Here is a 12,604-nt window from a genome sequence, read left to right as displayed (position 1 = left end):
CAGTCAGGAGAGGAGGCAGTAAAGTCAGGAGAGGAGAAAGTGCAGTCAGGAGAGGAGACAGTACAGTCAGGATAGGAGACACTAAAGTCAGGAGAGGACACGGTACAGTCAGGATAGGAGAGGAGAGAGTACAATCAGGAGAGAAGATGAGACAGTACAGTCAGAAGAGGAGAGAGTACAGTCAGGAGAGGAGTCAGTACAGTCAGGAGAGGAGTCAGTACAGTCAGGAGAGAAGACAGTACAGTCAGGAGAGGAGTCAGTACAGTCAGGAGAGGAGACAGTACAGTCAGGAGAGGAGACAGTACAGTCAGGAGAGGAGTCAGTACAGTCAGGAGAGGACACAGTACAGTCAGGAGAGGAGACAGTACAGTCAGGAGAGGAGACAGTACAGTCAGGAGAGGAGTCAGTACAGTCAGGAGCGGAGAAAGTACAGTCAGGAGAGGAGTCAGTACAGTCAGGAGAGGAGACAGTACAGTCAGGAGAGGAGAGGAGAGAGTACAGTCAGGAGATGAGAGAGTACAGTCAGGAGAGGAGGCAGTACAGTTAGGAGAGGAGAGGAGACAATACAGTCAGGAGAGAAGATGAGACAGTACAGTCAGGAGAGGAGCCAGTACAGTCAGGAGAGGAGAGGAGACAGTACAGTCAGGAGATGAGAGAGTACAGTCAGGAGAGGAGACAGTACAGTCAGGAGAGGAGTCAGTACAGTCAGGAGAGGAGACAGTACAGTCAGGAGAGGAGAAAGTACAGTCAGGAGAAGAGACAGTACAGTCAGGAGCGGAGAAAGTACAGTCAGGAGAGGAGTCAGTACAGTCAGGAGAGGAGACAGTACAGTCAGGAGAGGAGACAGTACAGTCAGGAGAGGAGACAGTACAGTCAGGAGAGGAGTCAGTACAGTCAGGAGAGGAGAGGAGACAGTACAGTCAGGAGAGGAGTCAGTACAGTCAGGAGAGGAGATAGTACAGTCAGGAGAGGAGACAGTACAGTCAGGAGAGGAGACAGTACAGTCAGGAGAGGAGATAGCACAGTCAGGAGAGGAGGCAGTACAGTCAGGAGAGGAGACAGTACAGTCAGGAGAGGGGACAGTACAGTCAGGAGAGGGGACAGTACAGTCAGGAGAGGAGAGGAGTCAGTACAGTCAGGAGAGGAGTCAGTACAGTCAGGAGAGGAGACAGTACAGTCAGGAGAGGAGACAGTACAGTCAGGAGAGGAGACAGTACAGTCAGGAGAGGTGTCAGTACAGTCAGGAGAGGAGACAGTACAGTCAGGAGAGGAGAGGAGACAATACAGTCAGGAGAGGAGAGAGTACAGTCAGGAGAGGAGACAGTACAGTCAGGAGAGGAGAGGAGAGAGTACAGTCAGGAGATGAGAGAGTACAGTCAGGAGAGGAGGCAGTACAGTCAGGAGAGGAGAGGAGCCAATACAGTCAGGAGATGAGACAGTACAGTCAGGAGAGGAGCCAGTACAGTCAGGAGATGAGAGAGTACAGTCAGGAGAGGAGGCAGGACAGTCAGGAGAGGAGAGGAGACAGTACAGTACAGTACAGTCAGGAGAGGAGGCAGTAAGGTCAGGAGAGGAGAAAGTGCAGTCAGGAGAGGAGACAGTACAGTCAGGATAGGAGACACTAAAGTCAGGAGAGGACACGGTACAGTCAGGATAGGAGAGGAGAGAGTACAATCAGGAGAGAAGATGAGACAGTACAGTCAGAAGAGGAGACAGTACAGTCAGGAGATGAGAGAGTACAGTCAGGAGAGGAGGGAGTACAGTCAGGAGAGGTGAGGAGACAGTACAGTCAGGAGAGGAGCGGAGACAGTACAGTCAGGAGAGAAGATGAGACAGTACAGTCAGGAGAGGAGACAGTACAGTCAGGAGAGAAGACAGTACAGTCAGGATAGGAGACACTAAGGTCAGGAGATGAAGCAGTACAGTCAGGAGAGGAGAGGCGACAATACAGTACATTACAGTCAGGAGAGGAGGCAGTAAAGTCAGGAGAGGAGACAGTGCATTCAGGAGAGGAGCGGAGGCAGTACAGTCAGGAGAGGAGATGAGACAGTACAGTCAGGAGAGGAGATAGTACAATCAGGAGAGAAGATGAGACAGTACAGTCAGGATAGGAGACACTAAAGTCAGGAGAGGAGAGGAAGCAGTACAGTCAGGAGAGGAGAGGAGACAATACAGTACAGTCAGGAGAGGAGGCAGTAAAGTCAGGAGAGGAGAAAGTGCAGTCAGGAGAGGAGACAGTACAGTCAGGAGAGGAGACAGTAGTCAGGAGAGGAGACAGTACAGTCAGGAGAGGAGACAGTATAGTCAGGAGAGGAGACAGTACAGTCAGGAGAGGAGACAGTACAGTCAGGAGAGGAGACAGTACAATCAGGAGAGGAGTCAGTACAGTCAGGAGAGGAGACAGTACAGTCAGGAGAGGAGACAGTACAGTCAGGAGAGGAGACAGTACAGTCAGGAGAGGAGACAGTACAGTCAGGAGAGGAGAGGAGACAGTACAGTCAGGAGATGAGAGAGTACAGTCAGGAGAGGAGACAGTACAGTCAGGAGAGGAGTCAGTACAGTCAGGAGAGGAGACAGTACAGTCAGGAGAGGAGAAAGTACAGTCAGGAGAAGAGACAGTACAGTCAGGAGCGGAGAAAGTACAGTCAGGAGAGGAGTCAGTACAGTCAGGAGAGGAGACAGTACAGTCAGGAGAGGAGACAGTACAGTCAGGAGAGGAGACAGTACAGTCAGGAGAGGAGTCAGTACAGTCAGGAGAGGAGAGGAGACAGTACAGTCAGGAGAGGAGTCAGTACAGTCAGGAGAGGAGATAGTACAGTCAGGAGAGGAGACAGTACAGTCAGGAGAGGAGACAGTACAGTCAGGAGAGGAGATAGCACAGTCAGGAGAGGAGGCAGTACAGTCAGGAGAGGAGACAGTACAGTCAGGAGAGGGGACAGTACAGTCAGGAGAGGGGACAGTACAGTCAGGAGAGGAGAGGAGTCAGTACAGTCAGGAGAGGAGTCAGTACAGTCAGGAGAGGAGAGGAGACAATACAGTCAGGAGAGGAGAGAGTACAGTCAGGAGAGGAGACAGTACAGTCAGGAGAGGAGAGGAGAGAGTACAGTCAGGAGATGAGAGAGTACAGTCAGGAGAGGAGGCAGTACAGTCAGGAGAGGAGAGGAGCCAATACAGTCAGGAGATGAGACAGTACAGTCAGGAGAGGAGCCAGTACAGTCAGGAGAGGAGCCAGTACAGTCAGGAGATGAGAGAGTACAGTCAGGAGAGGAGGCAGGACAGTCAGGAGAGGAGAGGAGACAGTACAGTACAGTACAGTCAGGAGAGGAGGCAGTAAAGTCAGGAGAGGAGAAAGTGCAGTCAGGAGAGGAGACAGTACAGTCAGGATAGGAGACACTAAAGTCAGGAGAGGACACGGTACAGTCAGGATAGGAGAGGAGAGAGTACAATCAGGAGAGAAGATGAGACAGTACAGTCAGAAGAGGAGACAGTACAGTCAGGAGATGAGAGAGTACAGTCAGGAGAGGAGGCAGTACAGTCAGGAGAGGTGAGGAGACAGTACAGTCAGGAGAGGAGCGGAGACAGTACAGTCAGGAGAGAAGATGAGACAGTACAGTCAGGAGAGGAGACAGTACAGTCAGGAGAGAAGACAGTACAGTCAGGATAGGAGACACTAAGGTCAGGAGATGAAGCAGTACAGTCAGGAGAGGAGAGGCGACAATACAGTACATTACAGTCAGGAGAGGAGGCAGTAAAGTCAGGAGAGGAGACAGTGCATTCAGGAGAGGAGCGGAGGCAGTACAGTCAGGAGAGGAGATGAGACAGTACAGTCAGGAGAGGAGATAGTACAATCAGGAGAGAAGATGAGACAGTACAGTCAGGATAGGAGACACTAAAGTCAGGAGAGGAGAGGAAGCAGTACAGTCAGGAGAGGAGAGGAGACAATACAGTACAGTCAGGAGAGGAGACAGTACAGTCAGGAGAGGAGACAGTATAGTCAGGAGAGGAGACAGTACAGTCAGGAGAGGAGACAGTACAGTCAGGAGAGGAGACAGTACAATCAGGAGAGGAGTCAGTACAGTCAGGAGAGGAGACAGTACAGTCAGGAGAGGAGACAGTACAGTCAGGAGAGGAGACAGTACAGTCAGGAGAGGAGACAGTACAGTCAGGAGAGGAGAGGAGACAGTACAGTCAGGAGATGAGAGAGTACAGTCAGGAGAGGAGACAGTACAGTCAGGAGAGGAGTCAGTACAGTCAGGAGAGGAGACAGTACAGTCAGGAGAGGAGAAAGTACAGTCAGGAGAAGAGACAGTACAGTCAGGAGCGGAGAAAGTACAGTCAGGAGAGGAGTCAGTACAGTCAGGAGAGGAGACAGTACAGTCAGGAGAGGAGACAGTACAGTCAGGAGAGGAGACAGTACAGTCAGGAGAGGAGTCAGTACAGTCAGGAGAGGAGAGGAGACAGTACAGTCAGGAGAGGAGTCAGTACAGTCAGGAGAGGAGATAGTACAGTCAGGAGAGGAGACAGTACAGTCAGGAGAGGAGACAGTACAGTCAGGAGAGGAGATAGCACAGTCAGGAGAGGAGGCAGTACAGTCAGGAGAGGAGACAGTACAGTCAGGAGAGGGGACAGTACAGTCAGGAGAGGGGACAGTACAGTCAGGAGAGGAGAGGAGACAGTACAGTCAGGAGAGGAGTCAGTACAGTCAGGAGAGGAGACAGTACAGTCAGGAGAGGAGACAGTACAGTCAGGAGAGGAGACAGTACAGTCAGTAGAGGTGTCAGTACAGTCAGGAGAGGAGACAGTACAGTCAGGAGAGGAGAGGAGACAATACAGTCAGGAGAGGAGAGAGTACAGTCAGGAGAGGAGACAGTACAGTCAGGAGATGAGAGAGTACAGTCAGGAGAGGAGGCAGTACAGTCAGGAGAGGAGAGGAGCCAATACAGTCAGGAGATGAGACAGTACAGTCAGGAGAGGAGCCAGTACAGTCAGGAGAGGAGCCAGTACAGTCAGGAGATGAGAGAGTACAGTCAGGAGAGGAGGCAGGACAGTCAGGAGAGGAGAGGAGACAGTACAGTACAGTACAGTCAGGAGAGGAGGCAGTAAAGTCAGGAGAGGAGAAAGTGCAGTCAGGAGAGGAGACAGTACAGTCAGGAGAGGAGTCAGTACAGTCAGGAGAGGAGATAGTACAGTCAGGAGAGGAGACAGTACAGTCAGGAGAGGAGACAGTACAGTCAGGAGAGGAGATAGCACAGTCAGGAGAGGAGGCAGTACAGTCAGGAGAGGAGACAGTACAGTCAGGAGAGGGGACAGTACAGTCAGGAGAGGGGACAGTACAGTCAGGAGAGGAGAGGAGTCAGTACAGTCAGGAGAGGAGTCAGTACAGTCAGGAGAGGAGACAGTACAGTCAGGAGAGGAGACAGTACAGTCAGGAGAGGAGACAGTACAGTCAGTAGAGGTGTCAGTACAGTCAGGAGAGGAGACAGTACAGTCAGGAGAGGAGAGGAGACAGTACAGTCAGGAGAGGAGACAGTACAGTCAGGAGAGGAGACAGTACAGTCAGGAGATGAGAGAGTACAGTCAGGAGAGGAGGCAGTACAGTCAGGAGAGGAGAGGAGCCAATACAGTCAGGAGATGAGACAGTACAGTCAGGAGAGGAGCCAGTACAGTCAGGAGAGGAGCCAGTACAGTCAGGAGATGAGAGAGTACAGTCAGGAGAGGAGGCAGGACAGTCAGGAGAGGAGAGGAGACAGTACAGTACAGTACAGTCAGGAGAGGAGGCAGTAAAGTCAGGAGAGGAGAAAGTGCAGTCAGGAGAGGAGACAGTACAGTCAGGATAGGAGACACTAAAGTCAGGAGAGGACACGGTACAGTCAGGATAGGAGAGGAGAGAGTACAATCAGGAGAGAAGATGAGACAGTACAGTCAGAAGAGGAGACAGTACAGTCAGGAGATGAGAGAGTACAGTCAGGAGAGGAGGGAGTACAGTCAGGAGAGGTGAGGAGACAGTACAGTCAGGAGAGGAGCGGAGACAGTACAGTCAGGAGAGAAGATGAGACAGTACAGTCAGGAGAGGAGACAGTACAGTCAGGAGAGAAGACAGTACAGTCAGGATAGGAGACACTAAGGTCAGGAGATGAAGCAGTACAGTCAGGAGAGGAGAGGCGACAATACAGTACATTACAGTCAGGAGAGGAGGCAGTAAAGTCAGGAGAGGAGACAGTGCATTCAGGAGAGGAGCGGAGGCAGTACAGTCAGGAGAGGAGATGAGACAGTACAGTCAGGAGAGGAGATAGTACAATCAGGAGAGAAGATGAGACAGTACAGTCAGGATAGGAGACACTAAAGTCAGGAGAGGAGAGGAAGCAGTACAGTCAGGAGAGGAGAGGAGACAATACAGTACAGTCAGGAGAGGAGGCAGTAAAGTCAGGAGAGGAGAAAGTGCAGTCAGGAGAGGAGTCAGTACAGTCAGGAGAGGAGACAGTACAGTCAGGAGAGGAGACAGTACAGTCAGGAGAGGAGACAGTACAGTCAGGAGAGGAGACAGTACAGTCAGGAGAGGAGAGGAGACAGTACAGTCAGGAGAGGAGTCAGTACAGTCAGGAGAGGAGATAGTACAGTCAGGAGAGGAGACAGTACAGTCAGGAGAGGAGACAGTACAGTCAGGAGAGGAGATAGCACAGTCAGGAGAGGAGGCAGTACAGTCAGGAGAGGAGACAGTACAGTCAGGAGAGGGGACAGTACAGTCAGGAGAGGGGACAGTACAGTCAGGAGAGGAGAGGAGTCAGTACAGTCAGGAGAGGAGTCAGTACAGTCAGGAGAGGAGACAGTACAGTCAGGAGAGGAGACAGTACAGTCAGGAGAGGAGACAGTACAGTCAGTAGAGGTGTCAGTACAGTCAGGAGAGGAGACAGTACAGTCAGGAGAGGAGAGGAGACAATACAGTCAGGAGAGGAGAGAGTACAGTCAGGAGAGGAGACAGTACAGTCAGGAGATGAGAGAGTACAGTCAGGAGAGGAGGCAGTACAGTCAGGAGAGGAGAGGAGCCAATACAGTCAGGAGATGAGACAGTACAGTCAGGAGAGGAGCCAGTACAGTCAGGAGAGGAGCCAGTACAGTCAGGAGATGAGAGAGTACAGTCAGGAGAGGAGGCAGGACAGTCAGGAGAGGAGAGGAGACAGTACAGTACAGTACAGTCAGGAGAGGAGGCAGTAAAGTCAGGAGAGGAGAAAGTGCAGTCAGGAGAGGAGACAGTACAGTCAGGATAGGAGACACTAAAGTCAGGAGAGGACACGGTACAGTCAGGATAGGAGAGGAGAGAGTACAATCAGGAGAGAAGATGAGACAGTACAGTCAGAAGAGGAGACAGTACAGTCAGGAGATGAGAGAGTACAGTCAGGAGAGGAGGGAGTACAGTCAGGAGAGGTGAGGAGACAGTACAGTCAGGAGAGGAGCGGAGACAGTACAGTCAGGAGAGAAGATGAGACAGTACAGTCAGGAGAGGAGACAGTACAGTCAGGAGAGAAGACAGTACAGTCAGGATAGGAGACACTAAGGTCAGGAGATGAAGCAGTACAGTCAGGAGAGGAGAGGCGACAATACAGTACATTACAGTCAGGAGAGGAGGCAGTAAAGTCAGGAGAGGAGACAGTGCATTCAGGAGAGGAGCGGAGGCAGTACAGTCAGGAGAGGAGATGAGACAGTACAGTCAGGAGAGGAGATAGTACAATCAGGAGAGAAGATGAGACAGTACAGTCAGGATAGGAGACACTAAAGTCAGGAGAGGAGAGGAAGCAGTACAGTCAGGAGAGGAGAGGAGACAATACAGTACAGTCAGGAGAGGAGGCAGTAAAGTCAGGAGAGGAGAAAGTGCAGTCAGGAGAGGAGACAGTACAGTCAGGAGAGGAGACAGTAGTCAGGAGAGGAGACAGTACAGTCAGGAGAGGAGACAGTATAGTCAGGAGAGGAGACAGTACAGTCAGGAGAGGAGACAGTACAGTCAGGAGAGGAGACAGTACAATCAGGAGAGGAGTCAGTACAGTCAGGAGAGGAGACAGTACAGTCAGGAGAGGAGACAGTACAGTCAGGAGAGGAGACAGTACAGTCAGGAGAGGAGACAGTACAGTCAGGAGAGGAGTCAGTACAGTCAGGAGAGGAGTCAGTACAGTCAGGAGAGGAGACAGTACAGTCAGGAGAGGAGACAGTACAGTCAGGAGAGGAGACAGTACAGTCAGGAGAGGAGACAGTACAGTCAGGAGAGGAGTCAGTACAGTCAGGAGAGGCGTCAGTACAGTCAGGAGAGAAGACAGTACAGTCAGGAGAGGAGTCAGTACAGTCAGGAGAGGAGACAGTACAGTCAGGAGAGGAGACAGTACAGTCAGGAGAGGAGTCAGTACAGTCAGGACAGGACACAGTACAGTCAGGAGAGGAGACAGTACAGTCAGGAGAGGAGACAGTACAGTCAGGAGAGGAGGCAGTACAGTCAGGAGAGGAGAAAGTACAGTCAGGAGAGGAGTCAGTACAGTCAGGAGAGGAGACAGTACAGTCAGGAGAGGAGAGAGTACAGTCAGGAGATGAGAGAGTACAGTCAGGAGAGGAGGCAGTACAGTCAGGAGAGGAGAGGAGACAGTACAGTCAGGAGATGAGAGAGTACAGTCAGGAGAGGAGACAGTACAGTCAGGAGAGGAGACAGTACAGTCAGGAGAGGAGTCAGTACAGTCAGGAGAGGAGACAGTACAGTCAGGAGAGGAGAAAGTACAGTCAGGAGAGGAGACAGTACAGTCAGGAGAGGAGTCAGTACAGTCAGGAGAGGAGAGGAGACAGTACAGTCAGGAGAGGAGTCAGTACAGTCAGGAGAGGAGATAGTACAGTCAGGAGAGGAGACAGTACAGTCAGGAGAGGAGACAGTACAGTCAGGAGAGGAGATAGCACAGTCAGGAGAGGAGGCAGTACAGTCAGGAGAGGAGACAGTACAGTCAGGAGAGGGTACAGTACAGTCAGGAGAGGAGAGGAGACAGTACAGTCAGGAGAGGAGTCAGTAGAGTCAGGAGAGGAGACAGTACAGTCAGGAGAGGAGACAGTACAGTCAGGAGAGGAGACAGTACAGTCAGGAGAGGAGACAGTACAGTCAGGAGAGGTGTCAGTACAGTCAGGAGAGGAGACAGTACAGTCAGGAGAGGAGAGGAGACAATACAGTCAGGAGAGGAGAGAGTACAGTCAGGAGAGGAGACAGTACAGTCAGGAGAGGAGACAGTACAGTCAGGAGAGGAGAGAGTACAGTCAGGAGATGAGAGAGTACAGTCGGGAGAGGAGGCAGTACAGTCAGGAGAGGAGAGGAGCCAATACAGTCAGGAGATGAGACAGTACAGTCAGGAGAGGAGCCAGTACAGTCAGGAGATGAGAGAGTACAGTCAGGAGAGGAGGCAGGACAGTCAGGAGAGGAGAGGAGACAGTACAGTACAGTACAGTCAGGAGAGGAGGCAGTAAAGTCAGGAGAGGAGAAAGTGCAGTCAGGAGAGGAGACAGTACAGTCAGGATAGGAGACACTAAAGTCAGGAGAGGACACGGTACAGTCAGGATAGGAGAGGAGAGAGTACAATCAGGAGAGAAGATGAGACAGTACAGTCAGAAGAGGAGAGAGTACAGTCAGGAGATGAGAGAGTACAGTCAGGAGAGGAGGCAGTACAGTCAGGAGAGGTGAGGAGACAGTACAGTCAGGAGAGGAGCGGAGACAGTACAGTCAGGAGAGAAGATGAGACAGTACAGTCAGGAGAGGAGACAGTACAGTCAGGAGAGAAGACAGTACAGTCAGGATAGGAGACACTAAGGTCAGGAGATGAAGCAGTACAGTCAGGAGAGGAGAGGCGACAATACAGTACATTACAGTCAGGAGAGGAGGCAGTAAAGTCAGGAGAGGAGACAGTGCAGTCAGGAGAGGAGACAGTACAGTCAGGAGAGGAGACAGTACAATCAGGAGAGGAGTCAGTACAGTCAGGAGAGGAGACAGTACAGTCAGGAGAGGAGACAGTACAGTCAGGAGAGGAGACAGTACAGTCAGGAGAGGAGACAGTACAGTCAGGAGAGGAGTCAGTACAGTCAGGAGAGGAGTCAGTACAGTCAGGAGAGAAGACACTACAGTCAGGAGAGGAGTCAGTACAGTCAGGAGAGGAGACAGTACAGTCAGGAAAGGAGACAGTACAGTCAGGAGAGGAGTCAGTACAGTCAGGAGAGGACACAGTACAGTCAGGAGAGGAGACAGTACAGTCAGGAGAGGAGACAGTACAGTCAGGAGAGGAGTCAGTACAGTCAGGAGCGGAGAAAGTACAGTCAGAAGATGAGACAGTACAGTCAGGAGAGGAGCCAGTACAGTCAGGAGAGGAGAGGAGACAGTACAGTCAGGAGATGAGAGAGTACAGTCAGGAGAGGAGACAGTACAGTCAGGAGAGGAGCCAGTACAGTCAGGAGAGGAGACAGTACAGTCAGGAGAGGTGTCAGTACAGTCAGGAGAGGAGACAGTACAGTCAGGAGAGGAGAGGAGACAATACAGTCAGGAGAGGAGAGAGTACAGTCAGGAGAGGAGACAGTACAGTCAGGAGAGGAGAGAGTACAGTCAGGAGATGAGAGAGTACAGTCGGGAGAGGAGGCAGTACAGTCAGGAGAGGGTACAGTACAGTCAGGAGAGGAGAGGAGACAGTACAGTCAGGAGAGGAGTCAGTAGAGTCAGGAGAGGAGAGAGTACAGTCAGGAGAGGAGACAGTACAGTCAGGAGAGGAGACAGTACAGTCAGGAGAGGAGACAGTACAGTCAGGAGAGGTGTCAGTACAGTCAGGAGAGGAGACAGTACAGTCAGGAGAGGAGAGGAGACAATACAGTCAGGAGAGGAGAGAGTACAGTCAGGAGAGGAGACAGTACAGTCAGGAGAGGAGAGAGTACAGTCAGGAGATGAGAGAGTACAGTCGGGAGAGGAGGCAGTACAGTCAGGAGAGGAGAGGAGCCAATACAGTCAGGAGATGAGACAGTACAGTCAGGAGAGGAGCCAGTACAGTCAGGAGATGAGAGAGTACAGTCAGGAGAGGAGGCAGGACAGTCAGGAGAGGAGAGGAGACAGTACAGTACAGTACAGTCAGGAGAGGAGGCAGTAAAGTCAGGAGAGGAGAAAGTGCAGTCAGGAGAGGAGACAGTACAGTCAGGATAGGAGACACTAAAGTCAGGAGAGGACACGGTACAGTCAGGATAGGAGAGGAGAGAGTACAATCAGGAGAGAAGATGAGACAGTACAGTCAGAAGAGGAGAGAGTACAGTCAGGAGATGAGAGAGTACAGTCAGGAGAGGAGGCAGTACAGTCAGGAGAGGTGAGGAGACAGTACAGTCAGGAGAGGAGCGGAGACAGTACAGTCAGGAGAGAAGATGAGACAGTACAGTCAGGAGAGGAGACAGTACAGTCAGGAGAGAAGACAGTACAGTCAGGATAGGAGACACTAAGGTCAGGAGATGAAGCAGTACAGTCAGGAGAGGAGAGGCGACAATACAGTACATTACAGTCAGGAGAGGAGGCAGTAAAGTCAGGAGAGGAGACAGTGCAGTCAGGAGAGGAGACAGTACAGTCAGGAGAGGAGACAGTACAGTCAGGAGAGGAGACAGTACAATCAGGAGATGAGTCAGTACAGTCAGGAGAGGAGACAGTACAGTCAGGAGAGGAGCCAGTATAGTCAGGAGAGGAGACAGTACAGTCAGGAGAGGAGACAGTACAGTCAGGAGAGGAGACAGTACAATCAGGAGAGGAGTCAGTACAGTCAGGAGAGGAGACAGTACAGTCAGGAGAGGAGACAGTACAGTCAGGAGAGGAGACAGTACAGTCAGGAGAGGAGACAGTACAGTCAGGAGAGGAGTCAGTACAGTCAGGAGAGGAGTCAGTACAGTCAGGAGAGAAGACACTACAGTCAGGAGAGGAGTCAGTACAGTCAGGAGAGGAGACAGTACAGTCAGGAGAGGAGACAGTACAGTCAGGAGAGGAGTCAGTACAGTCAGGAGAGGACACAGTACAGTCAGGAGAGGAGACAGTACAGTCAGGAGAGGAGACAGTACAGTCAGGAGAGGAGTCAGTACAGTCAGGAGCGGAGAAAGTACAGTCAGAAGATGAGACAGTACAGTCAGGAGAGGAGCCAGTACAGTCAGGAGAGGAGAGGAGACAGTACAGTCAGGAGATGAGAGAGTACAGTCAGGAGAGGAGACAGTACAGTCAGGAGAGGAGACAGTACAGTCAGGAGAGGAGTCAGTACAGTCAGGAGAGGAGACAGTACAGTCAGGAGAGGAGAAAGTACAGTCAGGAGAAGAGACAGTACAGTCAGGAGCGGAGAAAGTACAGTCAGGAGAGGAGTCAGTACAGTCAGGAGAGGAGACAGTACAGTCAGGAGAGGAGACAGTACAGTCAGGAGAGGAGACAGTACAGTCAGGAGAGGAGACAGTACAGTCAGGAGAGGAGAGGAGACAGTACAGTCAGGAGAGGAGTCAGTACAGTCAGGAGAGGTGATAGTACAGTCAGGAGAGGAGACAGTAAAGTCAGGAGAGGAGACAGTACAGTCAGGAGAGGAGATAGCACAGTCAGGAG

Source organism: Salvelinus alpinus, chromosome 14, assembly GCF_045679555.1.
Source record: "Salvelinus alpinus chromosome 14, SLU_Salpinus.1, whole genome shotgun sequence".
Lineage (NCBI taxonomy): Eukaryota > Metazoa > Chordata > Actinopteri > Salmoniformes > Salmonidae > Salvelinus > Salvelinus alpinus.
This window is presented reverse-complemented; position numbering follows the sequence as displayed.